Genomic DNA, 14,009 nt, shown 5'->3' with positions numbered 1-14,009 from the left:
GGAGGTAACACAAATCTCCCTTGAAGAATTCTAAATAATTTACGTAGCAACTCTACATTGAAGGAGGTGGACCGTAACTCCCCACTCCTTAATGGGCTGCACATAGCAACTTTCTTCCAAAGAGGATAGTATTGAAAGGAGGAAAAAAACAAAAAAAAAGAATAACTTTACGGTGCAGAAACCTGACAAACACTACCTCAGCCAGGTGGTAAAAATCAACATCAACAGTGATAAATCACACTGATAAGATATACCCTTAATATGATGTAATGAAAGTAACACTTTACCTCTATGATCTCCCTTTGGAGAACCCATAACTCCAGTCTGATTATGAGAAAGAAAACATCAGGCAAATTCCAAGAGAAGGGCATTCTACAAAATACTTGACCAGCACTGCTCAAAAATATAAAGGTCATCAGAAACAAGAAAAGTCTGAGAAATTGTGATGGCAAAGAGGAATCTACTGAGACAAGATAAACAAAGGAAAGGGGTATCCCTGGGGAGACCAAAAAAAGACATTAAGTAAAAGCTAAGGAAATTTGAATAAACTACGGATTTCAGTTGACTACAATGTATCAGTTAATTACTAGTAACAAATGTACCATAAGAATATAAGAAGTTAGTAATAGGGGAAAGTGGGTGAGGGTGTATATGGGAACCCTGTACTATCTGTAAATCTAAAACAGCTCTCAGGGAATTCCCTGGTAGTCCAGTGGTTAAGACTCCATGCTTTCGCTGCTGAGGGCTGGGGTTCAATCCCTGGCTGGAGAACTAAGATCCCACAAGCCATGTGGCATGGCCAAAAAAACCCCCAAAACCCCACAAAACCCCACAAAAAACAAAAGAGGCTCTCAAAAATACAATCTACGCTAAGAAAAATTTGTAAGCCATGTCAAATCTTAAAACCTCTTTAAGAGTAAGAATAATGATCAAGATAAACTGTAAATATTAGGAGGTTCTAGGGGTGGTTTTTTGTCTGGTCTTGCTTCTTAGAAATCCATGCTAACTTCACTTCTTTAACCGGCAAGGATTATTATAACCTCCTAATTGGTCTCTCTGCTTCTGCCCTAACCCCTCCCACCCCCTATGCTCAGCCTGAGTCACTCCCTTAAAAAATGAAGTCATATGATGGTTCAATTTTTAGTGTTTTGAGGAATCTCCATACTGTTTTCCATAGTAGCTGCACCAATTTACACTCCCACCAACAGGGTACAAGGGCTTCCTTTCCTCCATACCCTCTTCAACACTTGTTATTTGTTGTCTTTTTGATAATGGCCATTCTGACAGGTGTGAGGTGATATCTTATTGTGCTTTTGATTTGCATTTCATTGATGAGTGTTACTGAACATCTTTTCCTGTGTCTGTTGGCCATTTGTATGTCTTCTTTGGAAAAATGTGTATTCAGGTCCTCTGTCCATTTTAAGAAAACCGGTTGATTTTTTAAAAAACATTGAGCTATATGAGTTCTTTGTATATTTTGCATTTTAACCCCTTATCAATAGAATTAAAATTAAAAATTAAATTAAAAAAATTGAACTACCATACTAACTGGCAATTCCACTTCTGGGTATTTTTCTGAAAATTCAAAACACTAATTCGAAAAGATCTATGCACCCGCCCCCCATGTTCACTGCAGCATTATTTACAATAGCCAAGATATGGAAGCAACCTGAGTGTCCATCGACAGATGAAGATAAAGATGTGGGGTGTGTGTATATATTACACATATAATGTGCGTATCACACACAAATATATAAATATATTACTCAGCCATAAAAAATATGAAATCTTGCCATTTGAGGCAACATGGATGGACCTAGAGGGTACTATGCTAAGTGAAATAAGTCAGAGAGACAAATATGCGGAATCTAAAAGACCAAATGAACAAACATAACAAAACAAAAACAGACTCATAGATACAGAGAATAAACAGGTGGTAGGTGGGGGGGATGAGCACAATAGGTAAGGGAGATTAAGAATTACAGACTCCCAGTTACAAAATAAATGAGTCATAGGGATGAAATGTACAGCATGAGGAATATAGTCAATAATGTTGTAATAATTTTGTATGGTGACAGATGGTAACTATTTCATAATGTACAGAAATACTGAATCACTATGTTGTGCACCTGGAACTAACATAGTGTTATAAAGTCAATTATGTTTTTAAAAAAAAAAAAAAAAAAGTAAAGCCAAATCATGAAACTCTTCTGCTTAAATCCTTCCAATGGCTTCCCATCTCACCCTATTAAAAGCCAAAGTTCTTACAATAATCCTCAATGTACTAAGTGACCTAACTGCTGCCCCCTTAAACCTCCAATTTTATCTATTTTCCACTCCAGCCACACAGGTCTCCTGGCTCTTTCCTCAAACATACTAAGTTGGTTCACCTCATTTCCCCTCAGGTCTCTGCTCAAACTTCATCTCACTGAAGACTTCCCTGACCACCTGATACAAAATAACATCCTTCCTCTATCCTCTCTACACATTGCCTAACCCTCTTTTCTTGCTTTATTTTTCTCCATAGCACTAATAAACATTCAACATTATTTACTAGTTTGCCTATTAGCCACTGAAATGAAAACTCCATTAGGACAGGGTCTTTGCTTTCGTCACTGCTATAACCCGAACACCCAAAATATTGGGTTGGCCAAAAAGTTCCTTCGGTTTTTAAGCTTAAAAAAGAGGCACATTTTCCATTTTCACCAAGAACTTTACTGAACAATGTATTCACTGTTTTGTTCCACTACTTTCTGCCATTTTTCAGGCAACTTCATTAATTCCATCTTCTCAAAACTTTTTATATTTTTGAGCAAGAACTGTTCCAAGTGCCTTTTACAGTCTTCCAGAAAATTGAAATTTTTTCCATTAAGAGAATTTTGTAAAGACCGAAATAAATGGAAATGCAAAGGTGCAATGTCTGGTGAATATGTCTGATGAATCAGAACTTCCCAGCCAAGCTGTAACAGTTTTTGCCTGGTCATCAAAGAAACGTGCAGTCTTGTGTTATCTTCATGGAAGATTATGCGTTTTCTGTTGACTAATCCTGGACGCTTTTCCGAGAGTGTTGCTTTCAGTTGGTCAAATGGAAGAAGTACTTGTTGGAATTAATCGTTTTGTTTTCTGGAAGGAGCTCATAACAGAGGACTTCCTTCCAATCCCCCCATGTACACAACATCACCTTCTTTGAATGAAGACCAGCCTTTGGTGTGGTTGTTGGTGGTGTATTTCACTTGCCCCACGATCTCCTTCGTTCCACTTTATTGTACAGTATCCACTTTTCATTCCCCATCACAATTTGTTTTAAAAACAGAATGTTTTCGTTACATTTAAGTAGAGAATCGCATGTGGAAATACGGTCAAGAAGGTTACTCTCGCTTAACTTGTGTGGAACCCAAACATCAAAGCAATTAACGTAACCAAGCTGGTGCAAATGATTTTCAATGCTTGATTTGGATATTTTGAGTATGTCGGCTACCTCCCACATGGTATAACGTTGATTGTTCTCAATTAATGTCCCGATTTGATGGCTATCAACTTCAACTGGTCTACCTGACCGTGAAGCATTGTCCAGCGAGAAATCTCCAGCATGAAACATCACAAACCACTTTTGACACATTCAATCAGTCACAGCACCTTCTCCATAGACTGCACAAATCTTTTTTTGCATTTCAGTTGCGTTTTTACCTTTCTTGAAATAATAAAGCATAATATGCCGAAAATGTTGCCTTTTTTCTTCCATATTCAATATTAAAATGGCTACACAAAAATTTACCAATTTTGATAAGTTTTTTTTTTTAATGCACGCTGACATGACAGCTGTCACAATACAATCGAACAAAATTGTTTCAAATGAAGTTGAAGACAACTAAGCGCTACTAGAGCCGTCTTACGGAAAACACCGAACGAACTTTTTGGGCAACCCAATAGTATCTGGCACATTGTAGATACTCATAAATAATTACAGTTTATGTTCAGTTTCAGAAGAGAAATCACCTTTAAGTTACAGCTCAATCACCTCTCAAGCAAATATGTACTGAGTACCTAACCTGATTGCCAGACATCCTGATAAGAACTGGGAAATAAAAAAATGAAGGATCAAGCTAGTAGGTCAGCCCTTTCTAGAAAACTGAATACCTGGAGACTTCTATCAATTTTAGGCATTGTACGAGAGTTTTCAATATAAAGTAGAGATCTAACTGGGCCACTATTCAATGGATTTAATTATTGAAGCCCAAATTAAGAACGTTCTACACCATACGTCATAGAGGGAGCAATACAGATAAATACCCTCTCAATAACTATATATAAAAAAATTGGACTGGGCTTCCCTGGTGGCACAGTGGTTGAGAGTCCGCCTGCCGATGCAGGGGACACAGGTTCGTGCCCGGGTCCAGGAAGATCCCACATGCCGCGGAGCAGCTAGGCCCGTGAGCCATGGCTGCTGAGCCTGCGCGTCCGGAGCCTGTGCTCCGAAACGGGAGAGGCCACAACAGTGAGAGGCCCGCGTACCACAAAAAATAATAATAAAAATAAATAAATAAATTGGATTTTTTTTTAAAAAAACAACTTATATGTAAAGCACAATGGGATAAAGATTACACGTGATATAAAAATTAGCTGTGAGTGAAACAGCAGTTCAATGAACTTTTAAAAACCAATTAAAATGCCATGCTTCCCGCCTTTTCGAGGGTGGCGGCGAGCGCAGATGGAGCACCATGAAGGCCTTGGGCACACTTCGAGAGTACAAAGTGGTGGGGCGCTGCCCGCCAAACGGCCCACACCACCCCTCTGTCGCATGCAAATCTTTGCACCTAATCATGCTGCCAAGTCCCGCTTCTGGTACTTTGTGTCTCAGCTGAAGAAGATGAAGAAGTCTTCAGGGGAAACTGTCTACTGTGGACAGGTGTTCAAGAAATCTCCCAAGGCTGAAGAACTTCCGCATCTGGCTGCACTGTGACTCCCGCAGAGGCCCCCACAACATGTACCGGCAGTACCGGGACCTAACCGCAGCCGGCACCATCACCCAGTGCTACCGAGACATGGGCACCCAGCACCTTGCCCGGGCCCAATAGATCCAGATCATGGAGGTAGAGGAGATCGCAGCCAGCAAGTGCCGCTGAGCAGCAGCCGAGCAGTTCCACGACTCCAAGATCAAGTTCCCACTGCCCCACCAGGTCCTCTGTCACCAGCACAAGCCACACTTCATCACCAAGAGGCCCAACACCTGCTTTTAAATGCAGACCCTCCCCATCCCCAGGTCTGCCCACATAAAACTCATTGGGAAAACCAGAAGAAAAAAAAAAAAAGTCCATGCTTCCCTCAAAAAATTAACCATAGTCACCATAGGCCCTAGCAGTCCCATTTCTAGGTATATATACTCAAGGGAACTGGAAATACATATATGTTCACACAAAAACTCGTACATAAATGTTCACAGCAGCATTATTCATGACAGTCAAAAGGCAGAAACAATCCAAATGTCCAACAATAAATGGATAAGTAAAATGTGATACAGCCATACAATGGAATATTACTCAGCCATAAAAAAATGAAATACTAATACATGCTACAACATGGATGAACCTTGAAAACACTATGCTAAGTGAAAGAAGCCAAATACAAAAGTCCACATATAGTATGATCCTATTTCTATGAAATGTACTAAATGATCAAATCCCTGGAGACACAAAGTAGATACTGTGGTTGCCAGGGTTTAGGGAAAGGGGAGAATAGGAAAAGACTGCTTATGAGCATGTGTTTCCTTCAGAGGTGATGGAAAATGTTCTAGAACTAGATAGTGGTGATGGTTACACAGTCTCATGTAACTACTACTGAACTGTACATTTTAAAATAGTGAATTATGGGAATTCCCTGGTGGTCCAGTGGTTAGGACTCCGTGTTCTCACTGCCGAGCGCCCAGGTTCGATCCCTGGTTGGGGAACTAAAATCCCATAAGCCATGCGGCACGGCCAAAAACAAAACAGTCTTCATTCGCAAACAGCATAATTTTAAAAAATAAAAATAAAATAAAATAGTGAATTATATGATTTGTGAACTATAGCTCAATAAAAGTTATAATCATCCAAACTTAGTGATTATGGGTAATTTTTCATGAAGTGTGCAACATCATCAAACAAGAAGGTGGTTACAGATAGGCTTGCTGTCATGTATGTATTCAATCTCCCTCCTGTGGTTGGCCCATCTCCATATACCATATAATAAGGATTCTTTTTTTGTTAATCTGTATATAATATTTTTAAGGTTTTAAAACAAGTTTCAAATATATATATATTTTTTTATAGTTTTAAAATAAGTTTCAAAATAATCTGATGGTCACTGGCTTGAAGTTGTTTATTTTTTTCAAACAAAAGCCAGCTTAAGAAAATAAAAATTTATCCTGGAAAAAAAAAAGGCCTCAAAGCATGGTCTTTGTTTCTAATTCCTTTACCTAAATATGAGCTCCTTTGAATAAATGTACATTTATTTAATATAATAGTACCTAATGTAGTATAGCCCTTTCTAGCCCCCAAGGCCTGGATGGGTGGTAGGGTGAGAAAGAGGACTTTTACTACCCCTACATACTCCAAGCACTACAGGAGCTAAGGTCTAGGGAAGAGGAAGGAGCCAAGGGTTAACAGTGACAGTTGTGTCAATCTTCAGATTCCCAACCAAGCACAAAACTTCCATCTTCCATCCCCTCCCCATACTTTCAAAGTCGGGTACAGACTTAATCTTGAGGATAAGAACGGTCAGAATTTTGCAGGGGGAAGTAACATTTTCCTTCAGTTGCTGTTACTTAAATTCCAAATTTAAAAACTGACGTTTTCCTCAAAATTAAAACAAACCAAAAGAGATTATTCAGTTACCACTCTCTACCTTCTCTAAGTATGACATTCTTTCCATAAGCCTGTTTCCTAATTTTAATCTAGTATGTTTAACAAAGAAAATTAAGTTTTAAGGCAGATGAGAAAGCTGTGACAAAAATCTCATCTAAAATGGCAAATTTGTGCAGTGAAGATAGCATATGATCATAAGAAAAAAATGCTTTGAGTGTATTACTAAGAATAAGATGTCTTATGGTTTATATCCAGATCTTAATAACATGTACAGATCTTCTCCTTGGGTAGCATACTCTTATGTCCATAATACTTAAGAAATAAAACACATTCCAAGTTTTAAAATCAATCAGCAAAAATTCCATGAAATATGTTAAATCCCAGGTAAACAAGCCAGTACTTGCACACAAGTAATAAGTTACCCAGGACTGAATGATTTTGCCTTAAGTAGTCATATTATTTTCTCTGTTGAAGAACTTGGGTCACTGAAAAAATATATATTCTAATATAATAAAAACAGAATTTTCTTTGAATTTGGAAAATATTGCTTTAGTCTTAGGGTATTATCAACTTTTCAGAGTTGAGAAAGATAACCCTGGATTGGAAGTTAGGAGGCCCAGATTCCAGTCCTGATTCTGCAAATTACGTACTTTAAGACTTTCAGCAAAGCACAGGGTGTCCTAGTTTTCCTTTTTATGAAGCCTAATGTTCTGCATATTTCTAATATTCTGAGTTAAGCTAAATATTTTTACTTCATCTATCACACAGTATTCTTCAGTATAAAATCTGTCTTCAAAATCAGTACAGTGATAACACCAAGTTCACTGAATTAACTTTGCATGTATGTAACTTTGCATGTATTGTAGTCTGAGGATTTAAAAAAAAAAAAAACCCGAAGCATAAGAAGAATCAGCCCTTATTAAGGAATTATTTATTGTGAGTTTGAAAAAATAAACTAATGAACCATGAAACAACTATGTAACAGCTGTTAAAAAAAAAAAAAAAAAACACACACAAGCTTTGCAAATAAGCCACAGGATTCAAATCCAGCTCTGTACTTTACAAATTCTGCCACTTGAGGCTAACCACATAGTCTCTGTATGTCTCAGTTTCCTCAACTGTAAAATATGGTGAATAGTAACATGCACATTCATAAAGTTGTGAGAGTAAACAATAAGGCATATATATATATAGCATTTAGCGCAGTACTATGTTTGGCTCATAATGTTCAATCAATGCTATTACTACTGCACCTAAAGGTGAGGTCTGAATTTATACAACTGACATTTACTGACTGCCAAGCATTATGCTAGGCACTAGAAGGCACAGAAGTAAAAAGGCATAAGTAAACAAACAAACATTACATAGTATAAGAGGCTTACCTCTAGGAAATGCAGCTGAGTACTGAAAGAAAGAGGGGAAAGTATTCAAGGAAAGAAAAAGATTATTTCAGGAAGAGATAATACCATATGTAAAGACCTAGAAATGTAAATAAGATGGTACATTAGTAGACCTTTCAGTAACTCTGCATGGGTGTACTAGGGATGGGGCTATGAGTCAGACAGGACCCAGATTATAGAAAATTATATGACAAAATCACATTTATCTTCAAGGGAATCAAGAGCCTCTAAAGAATTTTAATCAGTGTTAAATGATTAAATTTGTATTTTAAAAGAATGGTTTTTAACCAGAGGTGCTCATCAGCATCATCTGGCGGGTTTTTTCAAACTATACACTCCCAGTTCTCACTTTCAAAAGTTCTTTATTAGTAATTCTAAGATGGGACCCTGTAAGTCACTTTGAAGAAGCTCTGAAAGCAATTCTGCCATATACCAAGAGGAGAGAATCACTCTTAGAAGGATAATCTGATAAGCACTGTGAAGAAGAGCAAGCCTAAAAGTTGGAAGGCCAAGATCCTACTGCAGAAATCCAGGTAAAAAATTATAAGGACCGAACAGTGGCAATAGTTATAGACATTTGAGAACTCTTAAAAGGTGTTCATAACAGATAAAGTGGGAAATACTCAAAAGAGGGCTAGTGAACATTACCACTTAGAGCTGGAAATTAAAAATTGGGTATCATTACCAGTTGGGTTATTTGTGAAGTCATGAAATTGCCAAAAGAGTGTCCTCCCTGAGAAATGGGGCTGAGGGCAGAAGCGATTGAGACATTACTTTTGGAAGACACAGCAGTCAGCAAAAGTCTCCATGGAAAGGGGATATTAAGCCAACCCTGTGCCAAACCACAGGAAGAGGAGAGGAAAGAGTTATGCATGGCCTGAGGTTGGAAAGCTTGCTGTATAGAGCAGCTGAAAGAAGACTAACATGCTTCAAGTGTACTGAGGGAAGGGGAGAGTGGCAGGAGGCCCATTCACCTGTAAAGTAGTAGGCAAGGGGCAAACATGAAAAACCTATGGGGATACAGTAAGGAGTCTGGATTCTATTCCATGCGCAATGGAAAACAATTGAAGGATTTTTAACCAAGGGAGTGACTAAATACATTTTTAAAAGGTAACTCTAGCTGCTATGTGCTACAAAACTTACCCTCAGTTCCCAAACTAAAATTGAAAGCAAAGGGAATCTTAAACTCAAATAAGCCTTTCATTGTCATAACAGCCCTTTCATACAAGTATTACTATGTAAGTAGCTCCAAGTTTTACTAAAAATTGCTTTAAAAGCAAGTGTTAAGGGATGTAGAGCTTAATGAACTTGGCTACCAACTGCTGAGTAATTCCACTGTGATGTCCTGTAGTTTAAAAAACAGTGAAAATAATAAAGTTGTCGATGGTAAAAGATACCTCTCTTCTCCTGAACCCGACTGCAGAATATCATGTGAGAAGAGACAACTCTGTGTTAAAAATAGCGAACCTTTCAGGAGATTAATGGCTATAGTTAAAAAAAAAAAAAAAAAGGCTATAATCACAAGTGTTGACAAGGATGTGGAGAAACTAGAATGCTCATACACTGCTGGTAGGAATGTAAAATAAAATGATACAGTCACTTTAGAAAAGTCTGGCAGTTCCTCAAAACGTTAAACACCATTATCATATGACCCAACAATTCTACTCTTAGGTAGGTGCCCAAGGAAAGTGAAACGTTTTCATTTAAATACTTTTATGAAAATGTTCACAGCAGCATTATGCACAAGAACCAAACAGTGAAAACAACCCAAACATCCATCAACTAGTTAACAGATAAACAAATGAGCTATATCTAAACAATGGAATATTATTCCATTGTAAGTATCTATAAGTACTGATACATGCTACAACATGGATAAATCTCAAAAACGTTACGCTTAGGCAAAGAAGCCAAACACATTTTTTGATTCCATTTATATTAAATGTCCAGGAAAGGCAAATCTAGAGACAGAAAATGGATTAATGGTTACCTAGGGAGAATGGGGAATGAGGTTTCTTTCGGGGGGAATGAAAATGTTTGAAGATTAGACTGCGGTGACACTGTGGTGACATAAACATACTAAAAATTATTGAATTGTACACTTAATACAGGAGAATTTTATGGTATGTAAATTAAATCTCAATAAAGCTGTTAATTTTTAAAAAGTGCTGGAGGAGTCAAATGGCCTGGAATCACTATCTCTAATGGGACCTCAGCAACTTACAGCTTCTTTGGGCCTTCATTTTTCTTTTCTTAAAGACTACCTCACAGCACAGGTAACTTCTATATACTGCATCACCTTGGCGCTTCAGGGGCCATTACGGGTAGGTTCTGCAGGAGATCAGAAGGCAGAAGAGAGGAGCCTGAGTATTATCTGTCCATTCCCTCCCTGTATCACAGCCACGGTTCCAGCCATGCTGCATCTCTACACAACTACAGTTCCTTCTGGGCTCCAATAACTGGTGCCCAGAAGTGGCCCTTCCAGGCCCAGAAGTGGCTTCACACTGCTGCTACTCACTCGGTGTCTCAATATCCCCTTTTGGTTCCCTTAACTCTGCTCCCAACCATAATACTGAGCCCTTCACCAAAGTAACTGCAAATGAATCATCTAAGAGAAATTACGTTTCACGCAGGCCCCCAACTGATAATCGTATAAAGGAGGTACAACTGGTATTTTGTACCAACAAGTTACTGTTAAATCAAGTATGATTTCTTGAGATAAGTAAATGTATTTTAATTTTATATACATCATTAATGATCTTTATAAAAAAATCCTACTTCATTTTGTGTAAACGATACATTTAAGTTTATTAAAAAGAAGGTGTTTTTGTTTTCACTAACAAGGTGAAATGAGTAGTATGGTATTTCCTGCCTAGTGGAGCAGGAAATATTCAATATTCAAAATATTCAATATTCAAAAACCAATCTACCAGTTCCAAACATTATCCACAACAAAGAGAGAGAGATTTTGGCATTTGTAACAGATGCCCAAGAAAGACAATGCCAAAGTCAATGCTACTCAGAGTTTCCGTCTGTTGTTCTGTCGGAAAATAAGTGAAATGTGTTGGTGATGTGGCATATGCTTGGCTATATGCATGATAACAAGAGTCTCCAAGACCTGGATTAGACACAATTCCAAAGTTCCATCTCATCTTCCTTTTTTATTTCCGTCATCACCTGTATTACTGACCTTTCCATTGAACAAAGAAAACATTTCAGGTCCAATTTTTCCCAACCCCAATATTTTTCTAGAACACTTTTCTTTTAAAAGAAATACGTCTGTCAAAGCAAATTATTTTGTGCTTTAAACTGCTGTAGTAATGTATTAACTATCTGTAATGTCCAGGCATTAACATTCATTTAAGAGGTAGACAAAAATGGTCACGTGGGCCCTGGATGCTTCTCTCTCATTTCAGGCTATGAAGGGATTATTGAAAATGAATTAATACATAGCTGGTTACTCCTTACAATACACAATAGAGTCCATATTTCCATGATTCAAATGTATAGGTGCTATGAAATATTTTAGTTTGGTTTCTTCAATGCATCTTATTGTTTGTGGCTTAGTCTTTCCCTTACCAAATTAAATTTCTTCCTTGTTTGAGAAACTAGTAGAGCTGACTTTTTAGTCATCACAATTTTCTTCACTAATATTAACATGGTCTAGGATTTCTGGCATTAAGTAAGGAAGTCTTTCTAAAGATATACACTTATCACAATAATTCACACTTGTGAATAGTTTTGTAGACAAACATTTATACATCTTTGGTTTAATATAAGAACTTAATAAACAACACTTTAGAGGAAGGAAAAAGATTTTCAGGAGAATCAAAATCCAAAGCTTAATATTCATTTTGATACTCATTGTACTTTTTCTTCTTTCCCTATAAATTTTTTAAAATTAATTTTTATTGGAGTATGGTTGCTTTACAATGTTGTGTTAGCCTCCACTGCACGACAAAATGAATCAGCCATACACATATAGATATCCCCTCCCTTATATGTTACCACAGTGCACTAGGTGAGTTCCCTGTGCTATACAGCATGTTCCCATCAGCTGTCCATTTTATACATAGTATCAATAATGTGTATGTGTCAATCCCAGTCTCCCAATTCCTCCCACCCCACCCTTTTCCCCCTTGGTATCCATACATTTGTTCTCTACATCTGTGTCTCTATTTCTGCTTTACAACTAAGATCATCTATACCATTTTTCTAGATTCCACATAATATGCGTTATTATATGATATTTGCTTTTCTCTTTCTGACTTACTTTACTCTGTATGACATTCTCTAGGTCCATCCACATCTCTACAAATGACCCAATTTCATTCCTTTTTATGGCTGAGTAATATTCCATTATATATCCCCTATAAACTTAAAAAAAATTTTTTTTTGTTGGAGTATAGTTGATTTACAATGTTGTGTTAGTTTCAGGTGTTCCCTATAAATTTTAATAAAAATTAATCAGAAAATTTCCAGATGCTCAAAAGACTTTCCTAAGGAAATTTCCAGAAATCCATAAGCCCATTAACCAAAGACTTATAATAAAACCACTAGTATTTTATACAATTGTAATTGTATTGTATTATTTATACTATTTTAAGATTGACTTCAGGGACTTCCCTGGTGGCGCAGTGGTTAAGAATCCGCCTGCCAAAGCAGGGAACATGGGTTTGAACCCTGGCCCGGGAAGATCCCACATGCCGCAGAGCAACTAAGCCTGTGCACTACAACTATTGAGCCTACACTCTAGAGCCGGCGAGCCACAACTACTGAGCCCGTGTGCCACAACTACTGAAGCCCACGTGCGTAGAGCCCGTGCTCTGCAACAAGAGAAGCCACGGCAATGAGAAGCCTGTGCACCATAAAGAGTAGCCCCCGCTTGCCGCAACTAGAGAAAGCCTGCGCCCAGCAACAAAAACCCAACACAGGCAAAAAATAAAGGAATTTATTTTTTAAAAATTATATATATATATTTTTTAGAAAAAGACTGACTTCAGATACCAAAGCAGGTAGAATATTTATAGATTGCCTTAAAATATCCTACGTGTTGGGGCTTCCCTGGTGGCGCAGTGGTTGAGAGTCCGCCTGCCGAAGCAGGGGACACGGGTTCGTGCCCCGGTCCGGGAAGATCCCACATGCCGTGGAGCGGCTGGGCCCGTGAGCCATGGCCGCTGAGCCTGCGCGTCCGGAGCCTGTACTCCGCAACGGGAGAGGCCTGCGTACCGAAAAAATAAAATAAAATAAAATAAATTTTAAAGCCTTTATCTTTCAGAGACATGCTATGGTTGAAAGAGGCACATACATGGCATGAAATTTGCTTTGAAATAAAACAAAGCAAATATAAAGTAGGGAGCCAAAGCTGCTAGGGACATATATGAAACAAGACTGACCATGTGCTGAAACTGTCGAAGCTGGCTAAAGGATACATAGGGATTCATTATACCAGTCTCTCTAAATGTGTTTGTTTTGAAATTTTCCATCATAAAAATGTTGCTGTTGTTTGTAGTAGAGAAAATCAACTTCTAAGTGGCTAATTTGTATTCTAGATTTGTTGTTGGTCCACAACAAAGGTCAATGCAGAGGAAGAAATTATAATGAACATTAGAGAAAAGGTATATATTTTGAAACAACAGTTAAAGAAGATTTCATAAAATGTCATTCAAGTGCCATAATTTACAAGCTGAAGTACCTTAAAATTTCTTAATAAATAAGTCCATTAAGCGTGAATAACAGACATACTCATTCCAAAGTATATTTTAGGAGG

The 14,009-nt window shown here is 37.7% G+C and overlaps 1 protein-coding gene and 1 pseudogene across 3 annotated transcripts in view; one reads left to right on the top strand and one right to left on the bottom strand.

Annotated features, from left to right (window-relative positions):
- The window catches only part of QSER1 (glutamine and serine rich 1), a 78,604-nt gene that overhangs the window by 52,077 nt on the left and 12,518 nt on the right, over positions 1-14,009 (bottom strand). The window lies entirely within an intron of this gene.
- Positions 4,719-5,719, top strand: LOC308619898 (large ribosomal subunit protein eL20-like; annotated as a pseudogene). Its single transcript has one exon. The product of its transcript is annotated as a large ribosomal subunit protein eL20-like (transcript).

Source organism: Mesoplodon bidens, assembly GCF_964165515.1.
Source record: "Mesoplodon bidens genome assembly, chromosome: 7".
Taxonomy (NCBI): Eukaryota; Metazoa; Chordata; class Mammalia; order Artiodactyla; family Ziphiidae; genus Mesoplodon; species Mesoplodon bidens.
This window is presented reverse-complemented; position numbering and strand designations above follow the sequence as displayed.